Here is a 12,931-nt window from a genome sequence, read left to right on the forward strand (position 1 = left end):
ACAGTGAGGAGTCAGGGTGGGATGGAGGGACTGTCAGTGTGTGTTGGGTGGACTGGGGACAGGGGCTATGTAAACTCATGGTGTGAATCAGGGCACTGCTTCCACCTGCAAGTTGGCAAAACTTGATCTCACACTTGTACTCTCACATCAATCTTGAATCTCCTTCTGCCAGAATTCCTTGCCCCTGGGTCAACCTCTGAACTGTAATTTCTGGTTTTGGCAGCCCTGAGTAGGGGCTTGTAGCCCTCTTTGTTCAGATTTAACTGCTGCTCTGAAGGTACTTTGTTTATAGCCTACTTCATCCTTAGTTTCTTTATGAAATGAAAGTCTGTCCTGCCTTTGTCATCACCATAAAGAGTAGATCTGTCTCACAAAGTACCTGGATATTGTACCCTTTTTCTCCAGGCAGGCTGTTCTGTGATGGCCTGAGCCATTTGAGAGGCTGGAAATGATGAAATGCAGTGCCTTGTTGTGCACTCAGGGAAGCAGTGCATTTTTTTTTTTTTTTTAATCCTAAAAGGATGCTCGAGATGTGCTGTGGTGAGGATGAGGCATGTGGAGATCAAGAGTATAGACAGCAGCTGTAGAATTGAAGATTTCCTGCCACTGGTTGGAAAAATAGAGACAAGTTACTCAAGGAGATGGACAAGGTCTTGCTTAACTTCCAAGAGAAAATTGGCTTTTCTGTCTGCTCTTTGCCTGCCTATCATCAGTCTTGAAGGATTCAAACCCTCAGTGAACAGAAACAGCTTTGCTACAGGTATGAAACAATTTAATCCTCATCAGGAAATGGTTTTTAACTCGTGGTTATAGTAATTTTAAAGAAAGGTGAACCTTCTGCCAAAAATAGAGTTTTATTGAGGGTTAAATTGGAGTTGGCTGTTGACTCATATTAAGCATTTTTTTTTCGTTGCCTTGAGAAACGGACTGTGATGTTGATATGTGTAAAATAAAAAAGATAATTCCCCCTCAGCCATTAGATGTTCAGATGGACAGAAGCCAGATCAGTGAGCCAAATTCCAGGGGCTTTTTGACATCATATTCATGCAAAGAGGCCTTTTCCAAGGACAAATGCTAATAAACAAAGTTGTCTTTTTTAGCTCATGTGCTTTTTCTTGGATTTTGTAAAGAGACAAAGTGATTGAGTGACAGAAAACTTAATTGTTTATGATTTATTATTATTTTTTCTAATTTCTGGGGAACTAAAGAAGTAAAGCCTGCAAGAACAAGAAATTGCTGTGACCCTTGTGAGTAACTGAGGTTCTTCCTCCTTCAGAAAAAAAAAAAAATCAAAAAGCAGCTTTTGGGTTCTTGTTCCAAATAGCAAATGCTGAGTGACCCAAGAAAATCTGAATGGGTGTCTAAGGTTTGCTGTTATTAGTTTTAGTTTCTCCAGTTCTAAAACTAAAAATTTAATATATACTGAATTATTTAGAAAACTAATTCATGTTTCTGGTTTTCTATGATTTATTGAAAACCTGTTGTCACTGAAACTTCACATTTCGTACAGTTAGAGTGCCATTATTTTAATGTCATGTTGAATGTGGGAAACACTTTTAACCCTTAACATCAGGTCAAATTCTTGGGATGCCAAAATATTTTGTAATATTATCTCTTTACGGTGCTATCAGTACTGGTTATTTAGATCCCTCCTTTTCATGCAAGAAAGGAAAATACTGATTTAGTTGAGTTTTTAAATATGTTTACAGAACTCTGTGAGTTTATGAGCACTGAAAACCCCACAAAATATTTTGGTTTTTTTACCCTCCAACGTGATATTAATAAACAGGCAGAGGGGAAAAGTCCCTCAAAGAAACCTTGTACCCTGGGACCAAAATTTAAATAACATTTAGGTGACAAAAGCAAAAGGCAAAATACATGGTGTGTATATGAGCAGGGTGGGTGCCTAAACTCCCCTCACATAACTGAGATGCTGAACAAGCAGCACAGGAAGAGTTACTGAAGCCTTTGGTTCTAAAATAGCAATGCCCTGAGCAAAGCCAGGAATTTGTAGGGCTTTGGAACAGAGCTCTAACCCACGGGAAACAACCACTGCTTCATTTAATCAATCCTAAATTTGAAAGCTATCAGTTGCTCTGCACGCCTAAGGTAGCTTTGTCATTTTTCATTTAGTTCTAATTTGCATCCCCATGTTCTGCCCCAGATCTTGAGAGGGGAAAATAATCAGAATAGCGATGAAACGTACATTCCTCATTTCACTTTATTGAAAGTTCCTTATTTTTATGGAGTTAGGGTTCTTTTGGCAGTGGTGGTTGGCTGCACATCTCTGCTGGTTCATCAAAGCTAACGAGCTTTAACAAAAATAAATGTCAAATGCGAGTCAAGGTTAAAAGGGGTGTTTTAAGTCAAGTTTTTCTGCTTAATGGTTTAAATCCTGGTTGGAATTGGTGACTGAAGGATGTTAAAGTAAACAGAGTGGTTGCACTGATGGGCATGGGTTTGAAGAGTGGTTAGCTCAGGACACATGGATGGAGCTCCACGTCAGCTGCTGTCATTAAATGGAGAGGTAGGTCAAATTTTTATTTGTTTTGGGGTTTTTTCCCCTCTTTCAGGGAGCTAATGGGTGTCTGATAAACAATTAATTGATTTCTGTTATGCAGACAGTTGAAGAAAGCTGCTGATCGTGTCAAGTTCCTGTTAACACTGAATAATTATTCATTTTGGGAAGAAATAGCCTTTTGCCCATGAACTATAATTTACTAACAGTGCATTATAGTCACAGGAATATTTTTTTCTGTTGTGACTAGGAAGCAACATTCCAAACCTTGTACATCATGAGGCATCGTGTAATAGGGAAGACTGAATACTAAAGGTACTAAATCGTGTAATGCAGTTGTACAAAATCAGTATAAATTCAGGAGGCAGATATTCTGATGGAACAGGATTTCTGGGGTAGTAAAAACCTCATCCATTGAAATTGGATTTAAGACTGGTTTAAGACTGTCTTGGAAAGTGTAAGACGTGGCAGGACAGTTTGACATGTGACCTGGGCCCAGGAATGCACAGTCTGTAACAGCATCTCAGCACTAGAGTATTGATTAGGGCTCATTCTGTACCAAGCGTGAAGTTCTGCAGTTCAGGGAAGGGCAATAACATGGCAGAGCTGGCAGGAGAGTTCCCAGCCCTGCCTGGTCTCCTCCCCTGAGACAATTCAAAACTATTGATTTGTTTCCACTTTCATTGAAATAACTGTTTTGAGAAGAGCTGTGGAGGTCTGGGTGAAATACAGAAATAAAGTGTCTGTCCCCTTGGGTAAAACCAAGGTGGATAAACCCTTGTTTGTTCCGAGAAAGGGACAATTGGTGGCAATCCAATGAGGGGCCCTGTCACAGCAGGGCTTTGCTCCCTGAGAATTTCATCCGTCTGAGTAGACACAGGTGCTTGCTTGGCCTTTCCAGGTGCTGTGAAAGTGAGTTTTTAGCAGATATATTGGGTGCAAATCTGCAGTGTTGGTGTTTTCATGCCTGGACTGCTGCATGGTGTGTCTGGACAAGGGAGGTAGGGGTGTGGGAAGCAGATCCTGGAGGGAATCCCAGAATGGTTTGGGTTGGAAGGGATCTTAGAGGTCATTTCATTCCACCCCTGCCATGGGCAGGGACACCTTCCACTATCCCAGGTTGCTCCCTGGCCTTGAACACTTCCAGGGATGGGGCAGCCACAACTTCTCTGGGCAAGCTGTGCCAGGGCCTCGCCACAGTGCAGTCTCTGGAGCATTTAACAGGGCTGGGCACCTCTCAGTGCTGAGGCTGGGTTTCTGAGAGAAAGGTTTTTGTTTGCTCTGAAATAATGTGAAAGCCACAGGGGGCATGAAAAATGCATCAGCTCATGTGCTGGGCTGGCTCGTCCCAGTGGCTGCCACGTGTGGCTGCTCTGGCCCCCCCCAGTGCTGGAGACCTTGGGGAACAGATTGTACACTTGTAATGGACGTGAGCAACCTCAGAAACTCTGGCTGTGGCCTTCACGAGGCCTGCAGTGCCTCTTTATCACGTCATGTAACCAAAGGTATTAATAATCTGCAAAGCCTCTGTGCAAAGGGGTTTCTGCCTATCCATCCAGCCTGGCAGGTGCTCTGTCTCGATTATGCCTCAGCTCTGTTGTATCTGTCATGTTCCTGGGCTGAATGACAGAGCAGGAAGGTGCCTCTGGTTGGGAGCGTTTCCTGCCTGCCTAATGGGGGGATAATTAATGGATGCAGCCAGTCAGCCGAGCAGAGGCACGAGCCCAGGAGAGATGGTCGGCGTGGCTCATTCAGCCAACCGTGCCTTGTTACACACCCTGTTCCAGCGGTGGTGTTGCATATTTACTTACATTCCAAGGCATTGCTACTTTTCTTTATTTAATTAATTGATTACAGCGAGCCCTTTCACTGCATCTTTTTATTGCCAAACACTTGGTTGAATCAATGTGGTGTTCAGATGAAGAAGAATGTGGTGTGTGGCCAGGCAGGGTCTGTGCTCTTGGTTTATCACCGGGGCTTGCTGGATGTGATGCCTCTGACCAAGGAGGTCTCCTGGACCTGTGACCCTGCCTGTCACTTGTCTTGTTGCAGTATTCTCTCAGGGAGCTGAGTGTGCTCTGAATGGGCTGTCAGCAGAATCACAAAAATGTGACAATTCTAAGTGTTTGTTAAGCTCTCATCCTGTCTCCCCCAAATTTTCCTTTAGGGAGCAGATGTGTCTCCCAAATGCCTGCTGTGGGGGGGAACAGTGAAGGATAGTGAGGTTGTTGAGTTGTGCTGCCTGCTTGTTCACTGTGTGTTTAAGCCAGCCATCATCATCACCAGAGCACAGGGAGAGCCTCGCTCTTCATCCAAGAAGGGGTTCATTACCTTCTGTGTTTTTCAGGATGACTTGCCCTCTCTTGCTCCTGGCACATCTCAACTGGACTCTTGAGGTGCCACTTAGTGCTGGAGCCAAATGCTCGGCTTGAGTCCTTTGGGATGTTGTTACAAAGGAAAGTGAAAATGCTGTGGCATGGTGTCAGTGCTGCTCCTGCTATTAACCGGTTTAATGAGCCTCTTCAATTGTTTTGGGGAGGAGCACAGTCTCCTGCTCGACCTTACTGTCCCTGTTTGCTGTCTGGTTACGTGGCTCAGCTGACAGAGCAGTGGTGCTGCTGGGAACATCAGCACTGGGGTCTCTCCCTTCCCGAGGGGAAAACAGAAGGACGCAGCTCAGCCCCGTGGTGCCTGCACACAAAGGTGGGCGTTTTGGAGACAGAACTGCAGCCCAGCATGGGGGGGAGTAGCCACAAAGCTGTCTGCCTTAGTGACAGGGGTTTTCCTTGGCTCAGTCGATGAGTGCTGAGGTCCTGTGAGCTCCTGCAGGTCTCTGGGTCCACACCCAGCTCAGGTGAGCCGAGTGTTTAATCTCCTCCCCACCCTGAGCTGTGCTGGCCGTGCTGCCGCCCACTCACATTTCCAATTTCACACCGACATGCTCTTGACGTTTACAAACGAACTCTCCTGTGTCGATCCACTTGAAAGCAACTAAATACGCTCTGGAGAAATACTTTTCTCCTCTGTGTCCTGTTGCTGTGGCAATCTTGGCTGCTGTGAGCAGAACCAGCGGGAGAAGCCGGTGCAGGAGCATCCTGCCTTCCCGCATGGTCAGTGCTGTGAAGGGCAGCCAGTGCCTGCTGCTGCCTGTCTCACCAGTGATTTTACCCCTATGGTGGTTTTGAAATGCAAATCTCAGAGGTTTCTACAGAGAGAAGTAAATGAGAACAAACTTGATGACTCGGCTGGGGAGGCTGAGGCTTGGGAGAGCAAATATCTGCCAAAGACAGAGCTGGGTCTGCAATCCAGCTAGAAATGCCTTTCTCCTTCCTCAGCTTAGCTTGTACTCTGGGCTCGAGGGCAACTTAACCCTACTTAAGTTTCAGCTATGTCAGAACTTCCCCTCTGGGTACATCACCTCTTCTTCAGCGTTACCCTCTTGTCCCTCCTCCATCCCGGCTCCACCTGGCTCAGTGCAGAGCAGTGACCAGATGATTTCTGGATAACGAGTTACTGCTCATCAGCTGCATTTGAGTAGCTGAGTCTGAGAAGCTCGTTGCAAATCCAAAGTTAGAATGTGTATAGCGTGATCCATTGGAAGAGAGCACGTTCTCCTTTGCAGTAGGTGGAGATCACGGGGATGTTCTGTTAATCAGATCTGTCCGTGGTGGGCTGACAGATGGCAGCTCCCTGGGGATAATGAATCATTTGCTCGTGCAGGATGTTGAGTGTGGAATGGCAGTGTCCATGCAGATCCTAGATGAAGCTCAGAGAGGACCTGAGGCCCCTGGAAAGGAGGATCTCTCCCTCCACGGTGGAACTCATTAGCTGGAGGCAATCAAGTCCATCCTGCCAGGTACCTTGGGCTTTCTGCCTGCCAGCTTTGGCTTTCCCAGGGCATCACAGAAGGAAGAGAAGCTGTCTGACATCTGTGGGCTCTGATCTACTGTGAAAGATTTCTGCCCTCAGCTTGGGGAGGGGAGAAATGTATTAAAAAACTGAAAGCAAACGCTCGTAGGTCTGGCCTGTTGTGAGCATTGGAGTGAGGAGCGAGTCCCTCAGCCGAGTCCTCTCCTTGGGAAGGGATGAACTGCTGGGAGTGAGCAGCAGCAGCAGAGTGATGTGGCCCTGCTGGCTGCTGTCACAGGGGAGCTGGGCACCCTCTGTGCTGCCTGCAGGCTCCTGTGCTGCGAGGAGGGGACGTGGCAGAGGTGGTGTTCGCAGACAGCAGCGCTCTCCCAGCGCACCGCAAACCCCGGGAGTGAGGGTGGAGAAGCCAAGCAACCCTTGTGACTTTTTTTTTTTTTTTTTTTTTTGGAAGGCTTTTCTCTTGATACCCTCTCAAAATCCTCCTCTCCAAAGGCAGCTGTGTCAGCAGGGAGGCTGAAGCACAGGCAGACATGGTGCTGGCAGGGTGGGGGTGATCAGTGAGTGGAACCCCCCCTCCCTTCCTCTAGACTTAAAGTGGGGGGAGAAAGGCATCTGTACCAAGCATTTGACAGGCTTGTTCCTGGCAGGTAGGTTGGTTTTATCGAGTGGCTTGACATGTAATTCCATGCAGTGTATAGATGTTTGTCTAATATTTACCTAGAGGAAGAGATTTTCTATCCGTCCTAAAAAATTAACCTTGTGTAATGGTGTATTTCCTCGGTGCAAATGAGTGTGGAGGTCTGTCAAAATGTCAGGCTTGCCTGGAACGAGGGTCCTGCAGAAGACAAGTGGCATTAGTGTGTTTGAAGATGTTTCATTTAGAAGTAATGAAGTCCCCAGGCTTTTGGAGACCCTGTTAATTGGACTGAGGGAGTTACAAAGCCCAGGAGGGAAATGCTGTTCAGAGATGGGCAGACAGAGACATTTGCAGAGAGAGAGAGGGTCAGATATAGGTTATTTCTACTGTAAAATGACATCAGAAGGATGTGAAGAATTGTTCTGAAATTACAGTCCTCCACCTGAATCATTTTCGGGAATTCAGTTCTATAGAGTAAGACTTGGAGGTTTGATTCTAGGGGAGAAAGGGGCTTGGGTCTGAGTTTTAGTTTGAAAGGAGTTCAAGGAAAGAAACACAACCCTCCTCTGCTCTGTGAATCATCAGGCAGGTTTGCAGGACCACAGAAACGAGTAATAATAAAAAAAAGTCAGGAGACTTCCTGAAGCTTCCAGATTTGTAAGGCTGCAAGTCAGCACACTGTGTCTCCTCTCTGAAGAAAACCTCCTGCTGAGAAAGGGCCTCCTCACAGAACCTGAAAATGGTTCCTTTACAAAATGTATACTTTTCTTTAATTGTAGGGACAGGGTGTTTGAATGGAGACGTGCTTTCTGCCTGAGACCCTGGGCAGGGAATTTCTCTTGACAACTTCATTTGGGTATTAAAATATTTTTTCAGACAATGCTGTTTCTCTCCTGAAGGCTCCCAAGCTTTTACAACAGTTACCTTGTTTATGAGGAAACTGAGGCAGGGGACTGCTGGTGGCTGCAGCCTGCACTCAGCAGCACTGGCAGGTTCTTGCTGCTTGCCCCAACTCCCCAATAATCAAACACAACATCATCTGTTAATTGCCCTTTCTTTGCAAAATCCACTTATTTCAGAAACATCAACACCAGGGACTAGGAGGGTGAGTCGATGTTGCTCGTGTTGAGACTTGGCCTTATAAGCCCAGGTTGCTTGCTGGAGACCTGCTGCTGGCGTCAGTGTAAATAGTGTTTAGGTTTTGCTTTCTCACGGGGGGAGCTTTCTGTTGATGTTGGGGATGTTGTTTTGTCCTTGGACACCTTCTCCTAACAAGATCCTTTTGTCCTTCTCCAGGCAAGCTTTCAAACTCGCCACTGAGGTTCCGAATTGGCTTTAAATAAAAGGTGTTGTGCTTCTGAAGTGGCCTGCCCAAGAGCTCTCCAGCAATCCAAACAGGCAGCAGACAAAGCCATTAAACCTGGAGTGCCCGTGCATGATTACCTGGCAGAGAGCTGCGGGAGAGGGTTTGCAGCTGAGTCCCACAGGAACAGGCTTTGTCTGACAAACCACCCCCGGCAGGTGCAAACTCGGTTGGAAAAAGCCAAGGTAGGTCTCGTTGATTCACCAGGGTGGGTGGTTTAGTCCTTCAGCTCAGTGGACAGCAAAGCAAGTGGGAACAAGCAGAAAGGAGATTAGAGGGGTGGGAGGAAAATGTTCAAAATGGGCCTCTGTGCTTCCCCCCTCTGCTCAGGCACTGTCTCCCTGCGTGGCAGAATGGAGCCACTCGAATTTCCAGCTTGTGTGACTAATGGCCTTGGTGTCTTACACCCTGAAAGCAGATACATGGCCTTGGGAAGTCAGATCTGATCTCTTCAGTCACATTTGCAGAGTGAAACCCCACGAGTGTGACTCCTGTACTGACTCCAAGCTCCTCCATCTCCTGGCATCGCTTCCATTCGGAACACGTTCTCAGTTTACCTCTCCTTACTGCGCCAGCTGGAGCAGCTTCTTCCAGGGTGGGGAGTCTCATGTGCATGCACTGCTGAGCGAGGAGAGTGCTTGGAGATGAATGTGCACTTCCCTCCTGTGGTTTAGAAGGCTATATCTATATTTTTAGGGATTTTTTTTTTTTTTATTGAGGTACGAAAGGAAGATTATGGCACTTGATGATTTAATCAACATAATCTCTAGATAAAACATGCTTATGTTATACTACTGGGAGATATTAATTTATGCTGGTTTGCTTCTCCTAAGGTAAATTAAATCATTAGTTTAAAGACTGGATTAGCTGCACATGTGCCCTGCCTCTTAAAAAGGCGGTTCAGGAGTTCTTAAAAGCTTCTTGGCTTGGCATTTCTTGGGAGCCATCAAATCCCTTTGGTGCAGCTGTCGTGCAAAGTGGAATTGAGATGCAGCACTTAAAGGTGCAGCCACCAGCTCCATGCTGACACGAGACCTGCTCCCTGGGCCCCCTCTGTCACCCAGGAGCAGTATTTTACCAGCTCATGAATTCAGTGAGAAGGGTTTGCCCCGGGTCTGGGGGAGCAGCAGTTGCTCCTTTGGTCAAACCAGCACCTTGAGCACCTGCTGTCCTTGGTGGGGAGCTGAGCTTCTCAGTGTGGGTTGGAGCCACGTGGTTGGTGTCTACAGCCTTCTCCCACTGTAGAGAGCACCAGCACATCCAGGATGTGCCAAATGTCCAAGGCCAGGTTGGATGGGGCTCTGATCAATCTGGACTAGGGGAAGGTGTCCGTGCCCATGGCAGGGGGTGGAATTAGATGATCTTTAAGGTTCCTCCCAACCCAAACCGCTCTGGGATTCTGTGATGATGTGTTGACTTGAAAACACAGAGCCATGGCCCAGGTGCTGGGTGACCTTGGAAGTGCCATCAGTACCTCTGAACTGGCTGAAAATTCCCCAGAAGTGCCCAAGAAGAATTAAAAGCAAAAGATACTTACCGAGGTGGGTGAAAGATATTACAGCTCTTTGACACAGGCAGGGAGATTGAGGCACGTTCTGCCTCTTGTCCTGGAGGGCAGGAGCAGAGCGTAGGAGTAAAATCTGGATGCTTGAGGCCAGTGCCCCCTCCTGGAGTCAGTGGATTTGGAGCAGAGGTGCTGAGCTGAGCCAGCATGACTTGTCCTCTGCAGATCCTCTCAGGAATACCTGGTGTGGAGACACTGGCTCCAAGTGTGGAGGTGCCCTGTCTGCTTGGGTGGCCAGCGGCTCTGGAGAGGGGACCGGGCCCTGCTGCTGAGACAGATGGGGATGGCTCCCTACCACCCAGGGGAGCAGAACTGAAAGAGGCCCTCCCAGCAATTTCAGGGCTATTAAGGATGTGATAATGAGCTTTGCCTGCATCATTTTTCAGCACTTCGATCCCCCGCCCCCTGCTCAGCCCATGCATTAACACCTCCATCCCAGGAGGACAGCAAACACTCCACTGGAGCTCTAACTCCATTTATCATGGATCTGGTCATCAGCAGGGCTGGTGCAGGTGGAGGGGTTGAGGAGAGAAAGGTTGCTCAGCTCTCCATCAACAGTGAGCAGGTGCTGAAGGTACAGGTTTGATCAAAGGAGCAATTGCTGATCCTCCAGACCCGGGGAAAAACCTCCTCACTGAATTCATGAGCTGGTAAATAATACTGTTGGGTAAAGGAGGAGGCAGAAAGTAGAACTTGCTGCTGCAGGATGCTCTCAGCCCTCTCTGGGTTCTGTGCTTGTGGAGGATCTTGTGTGGGATGGTCTCAATGCACCCAGGAAGGGCCACATCCATATGCTGTTTGCCATGCTTTCCTGGTGCTATTTTCCCTGGAACAGTCAGTCCTTTGGGCTGATTCTGCACGGCACATCCTCGGATGGTGGAATCTTCCCCCGCTTTGCCTCTCTGGATCCCGGGGCCATCTGCTCCTGGCTGGGGTGGGTGTGCTGGGGGCTGCTCCAAATGTGGGGCTTTGGCTGTGGCACAGCCAGGGAGCTGTTCCCTATGGGACAGAGCCAGCTTGCTCCCAGGGGAAACTCCTGACTGCTCCTGTGAGGGGGTTCATATCTCCACAAAGAGCAGGACGGGGATGAATTCATGAGGTGAGGGGTGGGAAGCAGGTGTGGAGGTGCCCTGAAGCAGCTCTTCCTTGTGTAGCTCTTCCCATTGCGCTGCTGGACGGTGGTGCCTGTGCAGAAAACAAGTCCTTGCTTCATGATTTCATTTTTCCTATTTGAATATTCAGAGGCACTTTTTCTGCTTGAATATTTAGAGGTCAGTGTCTCTTTCTCTGTGTGGTGCTTTCGCAGCTGATTTATAGCGTGATGCTCTGGCACTGGGATTAAATACTGATACAGTCTGTTCTCAACTGGGCACCTCCTGGAGGTCTGTAGGCATTTGGGGAATAAAATCAGGTAATATGTCCCTTTTCTGTCCGTAGATGTGTCTGTTGGTGAGTTCAGACTCTTCTCCATCCCCACCTGGCCACAGGCACCCTGGAGTGGCATCCCTAGGGCTGAGCTCTTGACCTTCAGCTTGCTCTGCTGGAGGCCCCTCTGTTCCTGTGTGATTGTGTCCAGCTCCTCAGGGGCTTAGTTCTGGGGCTGTGCCTTTCCCCTGGGTGATGCCCAGGCAGGGAATGCCTCACATGAGGTGGAGATCACCTCCCTGCTGCCACGTGGGTGGCTGTCTTACCAGGAGAGGAGATGGAAAGATCCCCAACTGGTACCTGTCACTTCTGACTGCAAACATCAAGGATGTGTCACTGACAGAGCAAAAGGGGAGCGGTGTTATTTTTGGCTGGATCAGGCTGTTTTCTCTCTCCAAGCACCACAGGCTGTCAGGAGGTGCTGCTGAATGCTTGTTCTTGGTGCACAAGGGGGAAAAGTACTTTTTAAATTATAATGGAAGTATTTGTAGTATTTCATGCTGGCAGAGACCTGGCAATAAAAGTGATGTGCAAAATGTGTTTTGACTTGGTTTAATATCTCTTTTTCAGGCTGCTGATGCCTGTCCTGCGTCTCCCTACCAGCCACTCAAGGTTTGTCCTGCAGCCACAGAGGATCAGACAGATCAGTGTTGGGGAGCAGGGACTTTGCTGCCACAGAGATCTCCACACTCCAGTCCTTGGTCTGCAGCCTGGGAGAGAGCCAAAGCAGGTGGGTTTGAGAGACAGAGCAGGAGAGGTGGGAATCCCTTGCTCCCAGGAGAGCAGGCACGCTGCAAGCAGCACTGGGAGATGCCAGATCCAACGCACGCTGAGCCGTCCCCCGTTTCTCCATCCACGCATCTTCCTAACACAGAGAGATCAAACCAAAGACGGCAGGATTATTTATTGAGGTGTTTGTTTGAAGTTGAATGGACAGGAATCACATTTCAAAACAGTAAAGAAAGAGCTTTTTAGCTCTTTTTCTTTCTAAAGGAAAATAGCAGCGGCATCGCGGCAGGGATGTCAGGGCGAATCTGTTTCACTGACAACAAGATTGTTCTGTCTAGACGGGGAAGCGCCGCTGAACCGAGGGAGGCTGCGGAATAATTTAAAGCCAAAATACTTTACAGACATTAAATTTAAAAATAAAAACTGGCTTTGACACAGAGGATGCTTGATGGATAGTTTGGGTGCCGGTGGGATGGCGGCTGGCTTCGACGCGGAGCTCGGTGACGGGGGATTGGCAGATGCCACTCGGGGTGACCTGGTGCCTGCTGACCTGTCACCTTTCCCAGACAAGTTCTTCCACCAGCGTGGGTCCATTGAGGTGTCAGGGTGCCTCATGCAGCTCAGTCTGGGGTTCTCTGCAGTATCTTGAATTCTGCAGTCCCAGGGCAGCTGCCCAGCCCTCCCTGTCCCCTCAGTGCCTCGTCCCCCCTGTGCTGCCTGAGCAGTGTCAGGGGATGCCGGAGCAGAAGGGGTTGTGTGGGAGGAAGATGAGCCTTGCACTCCCCATCTGCCTGGAGGGGCTGGCAGCCAGGGCTGTCTGAGGCA

At 48.3% G+C, this 12,931-nt stretch overlaps 1 protein-coding gene across 2 annotated transcripts in view; it reads left to right on the forward strand.

Annotated features, from left to right (window-relative positions):
- The first annotated feature begins 11,902 nt into the window (after positions 1-11,902).
- The window catches only part of SRRM4 (serine/arginine repetitive matrix 4), an 87,230-nt gene continuing 86,201 nt past the window's right edge, over positions 11,903-12,931 (forward strand). For both annotated transcript variants that reach the window (XM_050317983.1, XM_050317984.1), the window contains exon 1: positions 11,903-12,107. The gene's annotated coding sequence lies outside the window, so the exon portion shown is untranslated. The remainder of the gene's footprint in view (positions 12,108-12,931) is intronic.

The sequence above is a fragment of the Myiozetetes cayanensis genome, unplaced genomic scaffold (genome assembly GCF_022539395.1).
Source record: "Myiozetetes cayanensis isolate MyiCay16 unplaced genomic scaffold, myiCay2020 scf21, whole genome shotgun sequence".
NCBI lineage: Eukaryota > Metazoa > Chordata > Aves > Passeriformes > Tyrannidae > Myiozetetes > Myiozetetes cayanensis.